The 16,615-nt window shown below is 40.0% G+C and overlaps 1 long non-coding RNA gene across 1 annotated transcript in view; it reads right to left on the reverse strand.

Moving 5' to 3' along the window:
• Positions 1–8,153: 8,153 nt before the first annotated feature.
• The window catches only part of LOC113456633, a 999,422-nt gene continuing 990,960 nt past the window's right edge, over positions 8,154–16,615 (reverse strand). Inside the window, exon 6 of the long non-coding RNA XR_003377390.1 lies at positions 8,154–8,313. This is a non-coding gene — a long non-coding RNA (uncharacterized LOC113456633). The remainder of the gene's footprint in view (positions 8,314–16,615) is intronic.

Genomic DNA, 16,615 nt, shown 5'->3' on the forward strand with positions numbered 1-16,615 from the left:
AAGCACCCCCGAAAGACATAAAGCACAATAATATTCAAATCTTTTTCTGCATAAATTCCAAAGGTTAAGTGCTATTAAACATCTTCTGTTTACCAAGAGATATGCTCTTTGAACTTCCTTCTAATTAATCTGCTCCCAGTAAACATTACTAACTAAGCAGATGCCAAAAGAGGCCAATCAAGCACTTCTCTTCCCCTTAACTCATCCCACTGGGCTGAGGAAGGCCCTTTGCTGATGTGCTCAACTTCTCCCTACGTGGAGAAGGTGAAGACGAGTAAGGCATAAAGCAGCAGTCATCACACTATAAGCCTAGGACCAAATTGGAACATGGCCACACATACTTATTTATGTATAATGTGGCTGTCTTTTTCTATCACAGTGGAGCTAAAGAGTTGCTCCAGGGACCCCATGGCCACAAGGCCTAAAATATTTATAATATAGCCCTTCTCAGAGGCACTGATGGACCTTTGGCTAAAAGGCATGTGGCACATTTCACACTAAGCTTTAATGTTGTATGTGCATGGGCTCCTTTGCACAGGAAAGGACTTCAATTAAATGTCTGTGACACAGAATAGCATTTCTGTGAAAATGCCAGGACATCAGGAAGGCCCAACTAAATGTAGGGCTAAAGCTACTCCCTCACTCATCTGATAAGGACTCCATTTTCTGGGGTTGTGTTGTGTGACTTTTCCTATAGAGATGTAATCACACATTTACTCGCCTAGACAAGGCACAGATAATAGGCTAAAGAAAGGATTTCACCCAAGTAGGGCTTGGTGAACCAATGGAATTACAGGGATATATTCCGGGGGTTGGGAGTTTGGTGAACTCTCAGGCAGCTCCACCTTTGAAAGTTCAGTCTAATAAGCAAGGATCACTACTCATGAGCTGCATCCCTAGGACCTATGCCCTTGTTGGAGGCAGTTCAACTAAGGCTGAACCATCCAAAGCAGCTGCTCACTACTCAAAGAACCCCAGACAGTGGCCACATGAATGTTTCACCATTCTGAGCTTCAGTACTTTTCTAGGTGCCATGAGTGACCCTCCTCCTTCCAGAGAACGTTCACTGCATTTCAGTTGCTTGTTGCTAGAAGAAACACAACCACAGTGTCACTGCTGTTTCATTCAGGTAATGCCTCCTCTAGGGCTTAACACCTCCCAAGCCTAAGGAGTCTTACTCCACCTTAATAAAAGGAACTGGAAAATAGTTTAGAAACGTGTGACGATGGAAATGGCATTGCTCAATTTATGATAGAATCATGAAAGCAGATCTTACTGCTGACAACACAAAATCAAATTAACAGATAAAGCAACTGGGAAGCCTAAGGAAAAGCAAAGTAATTTCATCATAAAATACTCAATTTTCTAAATGGATAAGTTCGCTTTTGCTTTTTTGAGCGAAACTATATATGTCAACCTACAAGTTACTTGGGCTTTTCTGTTGCTGACACAAGCATCATCTGTGGACATGATAGGACTATCCTCCATGATTCCACCACCTCACTGACACTGTCATCACAGAGGTCCTAAATGCCTGCAGTGGTCAGTCCTTCTGGCTTGACTCCAGGGAAAAATCACCTACCTACTCGTCCCAGGGCTCCAGCTATTGCTTTTATGTTCCTTCCTTGACAAAAGTGTAGAGAGCTAAGTAGGAGGGGCTTCACCAGTGCCTCATCTTTCCACTCTAAGTTGGCCATCTGGGTTGATACTTGGTTGCTTCTCAGTAAAACTGATGACAAAACTTATATCGCCAAACTACTGCTGGGTATAGTGGTACTCATGTTCAATGCCAGCACTTGGGAGAAAATGCAGGAAGGATAGGAGTTCAGAAGTAGCCTGAGCCATATAGAGAAATTGCTAAATTAAAAAAAAATACAAATTTATAGGTCAGAGAACTTGTCCAAAAGTAGTATTTACCTCAATCCCTAGAATTTTTTTTCCACAAATGTTCATTTAAAGATAATTCTGGGAGTTGGACAGATGTCTCAAAAAGGTGTAGGACACTTACTATTCTTGTATAAGACCTGGATTCAATTCCCACCACTGATATCAGGCAGTTCACAACACCCTGTAACTCCAATTCCCAGGGATCCAAAACCTCCGCTGGTATCTGCTCACATACGGTACACATACAGAGAAGCAGTACCAACCCCTGCGCTCTCTCTCTCTCTCTCTCTCTCTCTCTCTCTCTCTCTCTCTCTCTCTCACACACACACACACACACACACACAAATACACACAGTTAACTAATAAAAATGAAGATGAATTATGCCATGGAATTTTTTAAGCAACAGAAGCACATATGCATTGGAAGGAGGAGACACAGCTGCCTGAGAAGCCGTTATTTGAAATGGGTCAGGCATACAGTAGTTGAATGAGGAAAATTAAAGGAACCAAAACTAAAAAAGGAAAAACTTTAGGGAAACATAAACACCCATAATCACATGCCAAGAGCCTATTACAAATAAAACACTCAAAAAATCTTAGCTATTGCTATATCATTCACACTTGGGGCCTCAACACAGAGAATGATCAGAGATAATGGGAAGTTAAACTTGGTTGTTTCTTTTTTTTAAAGCAAAGTCCTATGTGCTCAATCAAGTGCTCTGAAGCATACACACATGCTTGCTTTGTGACACAATCTTAACTTTACTAGGTGTCTGCAACTCTGTTGAGAGCAATTAATTCAGAGAGTCACAGAAATACCACAGTAGAAGCAAGTACCAGTGAAACAGCTGGGTTGTTTTCCTTGCTTCAGACAGCTAGTTGTTCTAATGCAGCCACTTCAAATAAAGGGAGGAAGGAACAAGGAGAAACAGCATTTCTAGATCAACAGGCTTCTCTGTCAATTGAGAGAAAGAGGAAGGCAGATGGCCTGCACAGCTTTCTCATCCTACCTCACCTGGAAGCCAAGCAACTCTACTTGCGGGTTGCACTGACAGAAAGGACCTTAGCCCAACAACTGGAGGAAACAGTTACCTTTGTTTTTTTGGGTTTTTTCTTTTTTACATTTAATATTTTAAGAATTGACCCTTACTCTAATCCACTCAATCCAAACATACAATCAAGAGTATTCTGCAGACCTAGAGCCCCTAACATCATCAGCCCAATTGAACTTTGGAATAATTACATCAGTAGAAGCAACTTCCTTCTAAAGGATGTTTAAATAATTTTGGAGATTGGAAGACAGTATACTCATAACCTAAAGTAAAAAGATTTTTTTCAATGAGAAATTAATGTTCATTGTGTAAACTGAAACTGACTCCTGGAAAAGGGACAGCTGAGTAACTGGAAAGGTATCGACTTCACTCCTAAAGTCAATGGGAAGAGGTCTCACTAGCTCGAGGAAATGCAAAAAGATTCATCTGCTATTCCACTACACCAGTTTGTGCCTCTTTGTTTACATGGTGTCTTACTGGTGTTGGAAAGCACTTCTGATTATATTAATGGCCACTTACTCTTTTCCTCAGCATGTTCATGCCTACCTTCTTCTAGGGTCACTGGCCATGTGTTTCTGTGCTTGCTTACAGTAAATGTCTCCAATGCCCTCTTCTAAGTAGCTCAAGAAACTACATTACCACGAACAACAGAACAGATAGATGGAATGTCTCTAGATAGCCATTATACCTAAGTTTCATGACTTTTACATTGATATCTCTATAGATGAGCTTCTTCAGAAAGGCATCCTAAAACAGACAAGTTCCATGTTTCTTCTTCGGATCTTCAGTATAATTCCTAAGACAGACTGATAAGAATCTTCTTCTGTGTCAGACTACACAGAGAAACAGACTAACAAACTAACACACAGCAAGAAGGCCTGACTTCTCTGGCACCCAAAGTTTATAGCCTCCAGATCAAATGAAGAGTTTCAGCAAAGGACCTAAGGTAAGTGCTTGGTAAATATGGTTGTTGAAGGTATCACAACCATTTCTCAAACACCAATACCATGTCATCAGCTGACCTGTGTTTTACTTCATTCAATTGAATCTCACAAAACTCAAGTACTAGGAATTCTATTATTCTTTTACAAGCATCTACTATTTTCATCAAAAAAAAATGCTAAGACTAAAATAAGGAGTATTATTTAGTGAAGTGGCAGCCAGAATTCAAAATCAAACACTAGCGACATTCCAGCACACTTGCCAATTCATCCACTGATACAAAAAGGGTTATTTTTTAAATTCCATAGGCTGTAGAACAATCCATCCACTGATATAAAAAGGTATTTTATTTTTTCAAGTTCCATAGGACATAGAACATTTTTTCCAGAAAGCAGGAAGTCTGGTGCTTTTATCTGAGAGAAAAGCACTGCATCTGCAGTGGCTTCAGCAAGGTGTTTAAGTAAGGAAAGAAAACAAGGGAAGGATCACCATTTATGACAAAGACCTGACAAAAAACAACCGAGAATAGATAGACTAAACCAACTGAGGACTTAAATTATAATGGTTTATGTGTCTGTTAGAGGCCTGGTAATAACTGAAACCTGGTAAAGACTTAGTTATGTAGCCAAAATGTAACATGAAACTGGTAAAACCAAATGATGCCAAGAGCTGGTTCTTGGCCTATACATGATATAAAAAGAGGAAAAAAAGGAAAAAAAATACTAGTGAATATCAAATACAAGATATATTTCAGACAAAAAAAAAGAGATTTGCACTGGAATTAAAATGATAAAGTCTAAATTTATCTCTAATTTGCATGTGTGTGGGCTAGCTCTAAGGAGTAAAGCTGCTGACTCAGCATCAGCAAGAGCTACTCAACACACTCCAGCAAAAGTCACAGTTAGCTCTTGGACCACAGTTTTCTCACAAAAACACACTGAAAAAATAACTAGTAGAATCACCTGGAGCACTTAAGACATAGAAAAAAACAGTAAAATCAATCACATACACACACCCACAGACACACACACACACACACATCTAGTCTTTTAAAGAAATTGTGTGGACCACTGATGCACTTTAAATTGGCAATGACAAACACTATAATTTTCTAAAGGAATATTATAACAATTTCTCCACCTACATTTGAACTAAAATTCTAAGAGTTCTTCTACTTAATGTAATATCACATATAACTCTTAATTATAATAAAGAATCCAGCCTCTTTGGAGACAATTATTTGAAAGGGAAGTAAATAAGCATGGTTAACTACAGTGTCTTCTTCTCATTCCCTATCTATAAACCATCTTTTTCTACAAAAGAAAAAAAAAGTTTTTGCTTTTCCAAATATCTCTGACAAGTCACTATTAAATTTTGAATCATAACTCAGTATCTTAGATCAACACAAAACAGTGAAAGTGGGAAAGAGTATATTATTATGTTCTAATGAAAAATAAGGAAACAAAGCCACAACCTGGATAATGAGAGCCTGAAAATATTATCTTTACGTGATTATGAAACCCATTATTCCTTGAGTATTACATGGTTTCAAATCTTTAAAGTATTTTTAAGAAAATGGAATGGCATAATATAACAAGAGACAATCTAGATATAGTCTTTGTTTTTCTTTCTTTTGGTAAGCTAGAATTACATGGTGATGTGGAATTACCCCTCCGTATGCTGTGAATATATTTTATTACCATTGGTTAATAAAGAAGCTGCTTTGGCCTATGGCAAGGCAAAATATAGCAAGTGGGAAATTCAAGCAGAGATAGAGGAGCAAAGAAGGCAGAGTCAGAGAGATGCCATGGAGTTGCTGAAGAAAAACTACACCAGAAATTTACCAGTAAAACACAGCCTCGTTGCGATATACAGATTAATAGAAAGGGGTTAATTTAAGATATAAGAGCTAGTTAAGGGCAGGGTGGTGGTGGCGCAAGCCTTTAATCCCAGCACTCGGGAGGCAGAGGCAGGCAGATCTCTGTGAGTTCGAGGCCAGCCTGGTCTACAAGAGCTAGTTCCAGGACAGGAACCAAAAAGCTACGGAGAAACCCTGTCTCGAAAATCCAAAAAAAAAAAGAGCTAGTTAATAATAAACATGAGCTAATAGGCCAACCAGTTTATAAATAATATAAGTCTCTTGTGTTTTGTTGGGACTGAACAGCTGCAGGACCAAGTAGAACAGAAATTTCCATCTACAATCTGGAAATAGGGAACCTCAATTGAGAAAATACCTCCATCAGAGTGGCCTGCAGAAAGTCTGTGAAGCATTTTCTTGATTAATGATTGGTGTGAGAATGCCCAGCCTACTGTGGGTGGTGCCACTCCTAGGAAGGTGGTCCTGGGCTGTTTACAAAAGCAAACCAAGTAAGCCCTAGAAAGCAAGTTTGTACTCAGCCTTCTTCCATCTCCTTTGCTTCAGTTCCTGCCCCCAGTTTATTGCTTTGACTTCCTGCATTGACTTTCCTCAGGGATGGACTGAAACTTGTGAGACGAGATAAACCCTTTATTCTCCAAATTGATTTGAGTCAGTATTCTATCCCAGGAATAGAAGGTCAATTAAGACAGCACATAGGATCTGTGCTAGAGAACAGGAATGAGCAGCAGAAAGCAGGATAGGCCGGAGTGAGAAGGGAAGAACTGGGGCGTAGAAAATCATAATTTCAGCAGCCTTATTGCCAAACTTGACATCTGTCTGCCACTTTCCACTTCAGCATTAAACAAAATCCTAACTTCTCCAAAGAATGGGATTTTTACTTACTGCAAGGATGACTTCTCAGATATAAAATACATATCTAAAAAGTTCCAGAAAAACATACAGCTGTGATCTGACATTTAAATGGGTTTCTGGGGTCTTAATATGCTTTTGCCAAAAATGAACAATGGTAAAACAACTTACTTCTGAACTTTGGCCAAAACAGAATTCACAAAGTTGTACGTTCAATTGTTTTCTATTAAAGTAAATTTAGATTTTAAAATAAGTTTTGACACAAATGCTTTTAAACTAACAAAACCTTACATTTGCATCTTTCTCCAATTAATTATTTCCTGGCATGATATTAGAAATTCCTTGGCTTCACCTTAAACCAATACTCCCAAGTGCTAATTAGTAGACTATATATATTATTAACCACAGAATGTCGTACTTAGAACATGCATGTTCCATATGCATTTAATTAATAACATCATTTTTTCCTCCATGAAAGATTCCTTTCGAAAATAGAGCCCTATTTAAATGAAGCACTTGGCTGCTAGTGAGGGAATTCTTGTCAAGATGCAATTAATAAGAAAGGGCCAAGCTAACATAGGATCATTGTCTTTGAGATGTCCTTAACATGAATCAAGTTTAATCTCCCTGGGACAGCCAGTGGAGGGAAAAGTTAATGACTGCAGATGTTGTACATGTTAATCACACAAGGTGATTCCCCAAGAGAATAACCAGATCACATAGGAAATACACCATTCTTGAGTCCATAGACATGCCAGTGGGTAAGAGCAGGAATGGGCACTATTGTTTCCCCAAAGCCATGGGACAGATGAGGAAAGAAACAGATGGAAACAGTGGAAAGCTAATGACTCCTAGTTACAAAGGGGATATGATCATCTCATTAGTTGGCAAGCTAATTGACCACAATTCCAGTTTCATAAATCGAGTCCAGAAACCCAAAAATTAGTGTCTGCATTCCACGGAATGCTTTCCCCACTTCCAGACCCTCCACCCAGCCACAAAGTTGTCAGTTCTGCTTGATTTGTTTGAATATTGTACTCCACGACAGCTGTCGGAAACAGTACATCAGAACAGCTGCTGTGACAGCTACAAGGGGCTTGCAAGTTTAATTGGGCTCAATGTGACATTGCGCATTTTTCTAAACATAGAAATATCCATACAACTAAAGAAATTTCTACTGAGTCTCAACAATGTTATTGACACTACCAACTGGTCAGCCACAGTTGAAGTGATATTGCTGGTCTCATATTATCTTTGTCACCAGGCTGGTAAGAAGTATGAAAAGGCATATAAAAATGGAAATAAATGGTAGGAACAGTTAGATACACAAGCAAAGAGGCATTAAACAGAAGAGGAGGCAGTGGGAAAATCACATCAATAATCTCTTCCAAAGGCTGGCAGGAAGCCAAGGAGGATCCCACAGTGTCTCAGGATATACTTCCAAAGGAAATATATTCAGAGGCCTGAGCCTGCTGCCAACTGCAAACAAAACCACTCATTATGGCCACAGCTCCCTAGAGAAGGGCAGGACTGCTTACTCTCAGCACAGGCGCAGAAGAAGAAGGCGATAAGCAGCAGCGGCGGCCTGGCCACGGGCACCATCCTGCAGCTTGTCAATGGCATGCACCGGCAGCTTGGAAACTCAGCCTAGGGAGCTGCAGCGACTGGTCTGCTCAGAAACTTCAGCTGGAACCCGTTCAGAGCCTGTGGAGGGAGGAGACAAGAAAAAAAGAAAACACAAAGACATTTAGATTTCTCACTCTTTCCCCCTGACCTATCACAACCTAGAGAGACATGCCCCATTGTAAACACACAATAAACACTGGAGCTGTCATGTCTTCGTATTGGGAAATAACTGGGTATGTAAAACGCAGGATTCCCTAGCATTCTTGCTACCAGGCCACCTACAAGCAACCACTAAGAAGTTTTTCCTTCTGCCCTTATGCCATCTTTTGGGTACTTTATGGAGTCACAGTTACTTCATGCTAAACTCTGCATGATTGCATCAATGGAAAAAGGCACCCAGAGCCTTAATGAATGCCTAATAGAATTCTTTTCAACTATTAATGACAATAAAAGAAGGAGTCTTCGGATGTTTTGCCTGCATGTATGTCTGTGTACCATGTGCGTGTCTGTTTACCATATGCTTGCCTGGTATCTAAGGAGGCCAAAAGGGTGTCGGATTCCCTGAGACCCAGAGTTACAGATGGTAGCGAGCTGCCATGTGGGTGCTGGGAATTGATCCCTGGTTCACTGGAAGAGCAGCCAATGATCTTAGTTGTTGGGCATCTCCAGCCTCAGGAAATCGAGGCTTTAAAGGAAGCCTTCAGCACGTATAAGCAGGATTTTAACAGAAAGGGGATATATATTCTCTGAACTCCATGCAAAGCTTTAAACAATGTAAGATGCTGGTGTCTGGAAGTGGAGATGGTGTGCCCAAACAGAAACTATACACCGCAACAATTTACACTACTGAAGCTCTCTGGTAGGGTCCTAACTCAGCCCTGGAAATGTTAACGCACTTCTGGTTCGGTATTATATTGTGAGAGCTGTGGGGTTAGAATGAGGTAACTATTAGGAGAACAGAAGATGGCACAAAAGAGAGCCTTGGGTGTCCCTGCTTATAGTGTGATCTTTACTCAGCCAGCACAGAAACATGCTCTATTCTCTTTGCGAGCAGAAAAACAATATCGAATTAGGCTTTGGGAAAATTCACTGACAGCTGTAGCAGGGACAACACAAAATGCCATTAAAGTCCTCAGAAAGAGTTCCAGGTGAGAAGTAATATAAAACTCAAAGGTAATGGTTGGTCTGACAAGATGCCTCAGAGAAGTACAAGTGCTTGCTGAACAAGACTGATAACCTGAGTTCACTACCCAAAACCCACAGTAGAAGGAGAAAAACAACTCTCAGAAGTGGTCCTTTGACCTTAACACATATGTCAATGCCATGTGCATACACCTGTGCATGAGCATGTACAAACACACACCCCCATGCGAATACAAAAATATGTAAAGTGTTATTAAAGCCCATTCCCTGTACACAAAACAAGTTGATTGTCCTAGCTGTGTTGGGAGGGGAGTGAGCAGATCACGCACAGGCTCTAAGAAATATTCTGGAGTGCGACTCGCCGAGTGATGTATAATTGTGCTTATAGAACCTTCGATAAATCCAGCAGAGCCTTTCACAGAGCATGGCCTCTTAATTAAAAAGGAAATGGAGAGGCTGTGCCACAGACCACAGTCTCCTCCGCTGGCTGTGATGAGGATTTGAGAGCATTGGGATTCAAAATGAAACTGTACACCTTCTATTTTCCCATCTCTCAATGTCTGACACACATGAAATTCTTAACAGGATATAGTAGATACCCAGAACCAACCTCACACCCCAAAGTAACTGGATTTTCAAATAGTAATATAGCTACTATAAAAACTTTGGCTTTTCTGGAACTGAATTTGAAAATTAAAAAAAAGCATCCTTCTTTTTAAAACTTCGGTTTTCATTGTTGTACAGGAGTGATTTGGCTGCAGGAGAGATGCAGCGGAAAGGAAGAGAAGCACCACTCTCATCAGCATTCTGCTCTCCAAACCCATCCTCTGTCTGTCTGTTTGTTTGTTTTTACACAGATTTGTGAGAGGCACGAGGAAGGAGGCTGAACACTGAAACACATCGCGAATCTGAAAGCTAGCCAGCTGTTCCAGAACAGTGATTGGTTATCAATCTCATCTGGAAAAATGCTTATCAAGCCCTTCGCAGCTATCAGCTGCTAGGAATCGCAAAGCTCCATAGGACAAGAACTGTAAGAATCAGCTCTCCCCACCACCTCTCCTCTCCCTGCCTCTGCTTCTCTCTCACGCCAGCGTTTCAGATGGCAGCAAAGTCCAGGAGACATCAGTCCTGTCGGATTCAATTTGTGTCTGTGCAAGCATATCAGAGCCAACTGCTACATAACGACTCGGAGCCATCACAGAGGCGGAAACCCACAGAAGGTTGCTCAGGGAAGGGTGACTTGCCTTTTCCATGCGCTCAGCTAAAGTATCTTAAGACCCAATTTTTCCAAATAAGCCTGCAAATGTTCCCTGTCACTTGGGGCAGTGGCAAGATTTCGCTCTCTAAAAAAATGAATGCTAACATGAAGAGACACATTTACACATAAATAGGCTATGCTCTTGGACAAGACATCAAGGAAGTGATCAGAAGTGTGAAGGAAGAAATACACATTCCAGTGATTCATTCCGTAAACGCTGCCAAAAGGAAATGCTGGGTGCTATTGGTACGATGAAATTGATATTGCAGTACAAAAATGGAAAATGAAGTTTAGACTATTACTCAGCAGTAAAAAACAAGGACTTCTTGAATTTTGCATACAAATGGATGAAAATAGAAAACACTATCCTGAGAGTCCCAAAAAGAGGAACATGGGATGCACTCACTCATATTTGGTTTCTAGCCATAAATAAAGGACATTGAGCCTATAATTAGTGATCCTAGAGAAGCTAAATAAGAAGAACCCAAAGAAAAACATATAGGCATCCTCCTGAATATTAACCTTTATCAGACAATGAAAGGAGACAGAACAGAGACCCACATTGGAGCAGCGGACTGAAATCTCAAGGTCCAAATCAGGAACAGAAGGAGAGAGAGCACGAGCAAGGAACTCAGGACCGGGAGGGGTACACCCACACACTGAGACAATGGGGATGTTCAATCGGGAACTCACCAAGGCCAGCTGGCCTGGTTCTGAAAAAGCATGGGATAAAACCGGACTCGCTGAACATAGTGGACAATGAGGACTACTGAGAACTCAAGAACAATGGCAATGGGTTTCTGATCCTACTGCACATACTGGCTTTGTGGGAGCCTAGGCAGTTTGGATGCTCACCTTACTAGACCTGGATAGAGGTGGGTGGTCCTTGGACTTCCCACAGGTCAGGGAACCCTGATTGATTGCTCTTTGGGTTGATGAGGGAGGGCTACTTGATCGGGGGAGGGGGAGGGAAATGGGAGGCGGTGGCAAGGAGGAGGCAGAAATCTTTAATAAATAAATAAATTAAAAAAATAAAGACATTTGAAGAGGAAAAAAAAGAACATTTCCAGAAAAAAAATTTAAAAAAAAAACAAAAAAAACCAAAAAGAACGATCGTGAATGAACATCACTAGTATTTGCCTTTAGCCATTGTGAAATAGGCTGAGCGCTCGACAAAGAGGAAGAAAAGAGGGAGACGCATGAGCTGTGTCATGCTTCAGGAAACCAGAGAAGACCAACCTGCTTTTTACCTCATGAGCCCCTCATCAACAGAGAAATACAAATATAATGCATCTAATTATTAGCTTCAATTATAATTTTAAACTCTGCAGTTTACTTCTAATACCACAAAGTTTTTGATGGAAGATTTAAAATCACCATGGCATGAACTTGAAAGCATGCACATGTGTGGCAGGGAACATACAAGACAGGACAGATAGGACGGTGCTTGGGATTCACGGGAGTTGAACCCAACTCTTTAACTGAGGTCACTTTCTACAACAAATACATTAGTATTTCACCTAAAATGAACAATGACCTTTCTCCAGGTTTCCACTGTGCTAATGTGCATTTGGGCAGATTGGGTAAAATGGGAGAAGGGGTAAAATAGAGCTTTTCTTTTAAAATAACTATGGTAGGAATGGCTGGCTTTAAGTTTAGTTTAGTAAATATAGAAAATCATTCTGGATCATCTTGCCATGCTAGGAAGGACAGAAGTGTTCAATAAGGTTCAATAAGTCCTAGGACATACCCAAGAATGGGCTCAAAACAATGATGCGACATCAGCCAAATATACAAGGATGTTGCTGGAATAAACTGAAGTCTATCCTTTAAAAATTGCTAGCTTCATAACTCAAATAGTTTTAAATTATACTAATCACTCTACAGAACAATTAATAAACCTTAGACCACATGGCCTGAAAAATGTGTGTTCCAAGGAACATGTGTTAATATCTTAGTCCCCAGTCCGTGGTCCTAATGGGAATGGGTACAACCATGAGAGGTAGGGCCTATGGGAGTTCTTCTGGTCATAGGCATCAGTGTTTACCATGGTTACTAAGGGGCCAACACCTCCTCTTCTGCTTTTGGTGTCTCGGTCATGAAAATGGTGTCCTCTGTTATGTGCTTCTACATTGATAGACTTAGCCACCACATTCCCAAAGCATCAGGGCCAATCATTTGTGGTCTAACAACTCTGAAAATCCATGAGCCAAAATAAGCCTCTCTATCCTTCAAGCTGATTTTATCCTGGGTATTTGTTACAGTAATGGGAAGCTGAAAACAAAAGAATGAAACCATTACACTAAAACAGGGTAAGAACAAAAAAGAATTAACCATCAAGTATGAAAAATCCCCACAAGGACTTTAAAGTCACAATTATTACCATGAGAAAACTAGGTATCACTGTTTACGTCTTCTCTGTCTGTCTCATAGCAAACCCATTCCCATAAGCCTACACAGCAGAAGCAGTAATATCCTCATATTTAATCTTGGCGGACATGCCTACAGAAATCCAGTCAGTTGCAAGGAGAGTCCTCACACACTGTGACAGCTCTCATCAACCTCCTTAACTAGGCCTCTATAAATCAACTGGAAATGGTTTCCAATTATTTAAGAAAAGGAGCCATTTGTACAAAGGGCATGCTGCTAGGAAGCTTCCATTTGTAAAAGAACACACGGCCATTCCGGCACAAGGCAGACGTGGAGTATCTACAGCAAGGCCAACAGAGGCTTCCCTGGGCACTCACCAATTTTCTATGTCTTCAGCACAGGAAAGCGAAAGGAAAAGACTCAATGCTTTGACTTTCAGTGTTTCCCTTACTTACATTGATTTTCTAAGAAGACAGCCCCTTAACTCTTTATCTTGATAAATCACAAAAGCTCCCAGCACTGTCCAACTTTCTGCATCATAGGAATGTTACTGCATTGTAATACATACTGAAGAATGGCAATTACAGCAGGTTTTATTTACACTTAATTAAATAGCTTCATGTGTATGTGGCTATCCCAGAGAACAGAACATTCAGTGAGGCGTACAACGCACGCACAGAGAAATGTTTTCAGTCTTTTCTGATATAACATGGTACAATTCCTGAGTCCTTGTCATCCTTAGGATCCAGCTAAAGTTGCAGTGGTGTGGGAATCAACTTAGACCATGCATTTCCAATTTGAATCCCATGTAAATGCACACACACACAAACACACAGAAAGAAAGATTCATTTCCACCAAATTATTTCTTTCCATTGTTGATGAAAGAAAACATTGTATGAAAGTTCTACAATATGCAAATGTTGAACAACATTCCTGTTTCTAGCTATATAAATCATATATCAAAGCTTCCACCCTTGTGTGTGTGTGTGTGTGTGTGTGTGTGTGTGTGTGTGTGTGTAAAATCTCACAATCTGTGAAAGACAAAGATAGACCAAAAACTTTGAAAGCACTAGAAGAAACCATAAGCAGGAACAGAGCACTGGCAGGGTCAAGGAATATTTAGATAAGGCTCCAAAATGCACAGGTTAACACTTTACAGATTGAAGAAAGTCAAGCAACTCAACAGTACGAAAACTATAGCTCAATTTTTAAAAATTGGTCTACACTGGTGACCTGTCTGCTAGAAATGCTAGGGCAATGATGGCACACGGATTGTGGAGTAACTAGGCAACATCTGATTTGATTCCAGGCTCACTCTACAAGATGAAATTTGTACTAAACACTGCTTGATTGACGGAGAATCTGAGACTAGATGACCCAACCACCTAAGGTAAAACCAAATACTACTATCCAAAAACAAAAGAAAAAAAACAGAGCAATAAAATTACTCTTAATTGATATTCTACTATACTCATAGATGAGTGTCTTACTCAGCCATCATCAGAGAAGCTTCTTCCTGCAGCAGATGGGAGCAAATACAGAGATCCACAGACAGACATTGTGCATACAATGAAAAACCTTGGAACCCTTAACCCTAAACAGAACATCTCCACCAAATTCTACCCCTTAGGGTTCAGAGAACCCCGTGGAAGAAGAAGCAGATGAGTATAAGAGCCAGAAAGGATGAAGGCAAACATCATGGAAACAAGGCCTTATATCTAAAACAATAGGTTCAACACGCATATTAGCTGACAGAGACTGAGGCAGCATGCACAAGGTCTGCACGGGTCTGCACTGCTGGCATCCTAGGGTTAAAAGGCAAAGCGGAACACATGCCCCACCCTTAATCCAGATGCAATCTCCAATTGAGCAATAGAAAATGAACTCAACAGCATCATCAGAGGCTTCTTGTCTCATTATGTCATGTCAGAATTTTTTTTAATTTCTTTTATTTTTATTTTAACAAAAATTCTCTCTTTTTATCTGACAGGTCCTTTGCATATATATTATGGCTTCCAGTTTAGCATTTTTATAGGATTCCTGGGTGTATGAAAAAGTGGGTCTCTGTTTCATGTGTCTTTTATTGGACTCCTTTCCTTCTGTGTTTTCTTTTTTCCCCCTATTTCAATATATTAGTTCTTATTCTATATTATTACGCCTTATTATTATACCTTAGAAGCCTGCTTTCAAAGGAGAGATAGAATTGGATTAGATTCCGATGTGAAAGGCTGTGGGAAGGGACTGGGAGGAGTGGAGGGAGTGGGAACTATAGTCAGGATATATAACGTGAGAGGAAAAAAGCTTTTCAATAAATGGAAAAACTGGTGTGATAACTAATCTTGGTTATCAACTTGACTACATCTGGAATCAACTAAAACCCAAAGAGGTGGGAAAACCTATAAGGGATTTTCTTGATTGGGTCATTTGAGGAGTGGACACCCACCCTAAATCTGGGTCACATCTTCTGGTGACAGCCTGCATAAGACACGGGTGGTTTGGCCTACTCGCCTTCACTTCTCACCGGAAAGCTCATCTATTCTGATGCCGAGGACTCTTTTACTGGCATTAGAACTTACTTCTTTGGGATTTCAATGCAGACTTAAGACAAACAGCTTTCTATGAATCTTCCAGTTTCCAGCATCATATTGGGCCAACAGAGACATCCAGTTTCATGGATTGAACAATTACTGGTGTTGCAATTGTCCTCTCTAGTGGGAGGGAGACAGTCATTGTTGTACTGATGAGATCACAGCTTATAAATTACTTTAATAAAACACACACACAATTAATTTCCTCATTGTATCAGATCTATTCCTTAAGAGAACCCCTGGCTAATGCAAATGAGAAATGATCTGAAGAGGTATTTCTCCAAAGACATCACAACACTAACAAAAGTTTAACAAGTATCATGAGTCAACAGGAAACTCAATCTGGCTTCTCTCTTACTAAAATGCATGCAAACATCCTACAGAAGATTCTGTGTTCATGAACAAGGTCTCAGAACTATTTTTTATGTTATAAAATAAAATCAAAGCAGAGATGATTACGTTAAGGAGGACAACATGATGAAAAAGAGCAACTGTTACACCTATTATCATTAAAATGATCAATTAGGCAAAAGATGAACTGGATGTCACTGAGGTAGAGGCTACAAACTACGGAAAACCTTGAAAATGTCTGCACAGACAACAATTTCCTTTAGGGATTTGAAACAACATCACCTCTGGTCATAAGGTTGAAACATGGTTTAAGGATTATGCATTTTACTGGACAGCACCTAGAAGTTATAGAGAAAAATAAGCTATTAAAAGATCAAAAAGAAGAATACAGAAAACTCTCAACTATACCTGGAAAGTCATCTGCCCTGAAAGTGGGAACAAGAGTTCATAGAAATAAGCAAAACTCACCGATGATGATAATGATGATAATGACAATATGAAGATGATGATAATGAGTGAGAAAGAAGATGATGATTCTGATGAGTCAGAAACCTATGATAAAGCTCCAGTGACTATATTTATAGAAGATATTCCAGATAAAACTCCACAAAAATAAAAACAAAATGAAAAGGAATCCAAGTCACCCTCACCAAGATCAAAATCACAAGA

The sequence above is a fragment of the Microtus ochrogaster genome, chromosome 10, assembly GCF_000317375.1.
Source record: "Microtus ochrogaster isolate Prairie Vole_2 chromosome 10, MicOch1.0, whole genome shotgun sequence".
NCBI classification, from domain to species: domain Eukaryota; kingdom Metazoa; phylum Chordata; class Mammalia; order Rodentia; family Cricetidae; genus Microtus; species Microtus ochrogaster.